Source organism: Vombatus ursinus, unplaced genomic scaffold (assembly GCF_900497805.2).
Source record: "Vombatus ursinus unplaced genomic scaffold, bare-nosed wombat genome assembly UNPS02000546.1, whole genome shotgun sequence".
NCBI classification, from domain to species: domain Eukaryota; kingdom Metazoa; phylum Chordata; class Mammalia; order Diprotodontia; family Vombatidae; genus Vombatus; species Vombatus ursinus.
In genome coordinates this window covers 350,610-351,397 of record NW_020940324.1, presented here as the reverse complement: position 1 = coordinate 351,397, position 788 = coordinate 350,610, and positions in this window count along the sequence as shown.

Below are 788 nucleotides of genomic sequence, written 5' to 3'. Positions count from 1 at the left end.
ATGAATTAGTGGCTCCTATTTCTCATTAGAGTTTGACCCCATGGCTGTAGAAGGTGGGATTTTAGCTGGAACTTTAAGGAAGCCAGGCCAATCAGGAGGTTGAGATGAAGAGGGAGATCACCCCTGGCATGGGGGAGCAGCCTGTGAAAATGCACAGAGTCAAGAGATGGAATGTCTTGTTTGGGGAACACCTAGGAGATCAATGTCACTGGACTGAAGAGTATATGGGGGGAAATAAGGTGTGGGAGGATTGGAAAGGGAGGAGGAGGCTAGATTATGAAGGGCCCTGAATGTGAAACAGAGCACTCTTTATTTGATCCTGGAGGTGATAAGGGAACACTGGAGTTTTTGGAGTTGGGGGCTGGGTGTCCTGGTCAGACCTTGGTTAGGAAGATCACTTCAGGTGCTCAATGGGGGATGGATTAGAGAAAGACTTGAGGCAGGCAGACCCACCAGCAGGCTATTGTCATAGTCCAGATATGAAGTGAAGCCCTTTACTGGAGGGGTGACAGTGTCAGAGGAGAGAAAGGGGAGTAATCAAGAGGTGTGGCAAAGGTGAAATCTGTAGGCCTTGGCAACATCTTGGAAATGGGGGGTGAGTTTGAGGATCACGTGGAGTTGGTGTGAATGTAAAGTGCTTTACAATCTTAAATCACTAGGTAAATATGCTATTATTAAGGCCCCTACCAGCTTGGACATTCTCTATTCTAAAGATCTTATGATCTCTGATGTTCTGTGTCCTAAGGGCCCTCCCAGCCCTGACATCCTGTGTTCTAAGGGCCCTCCCA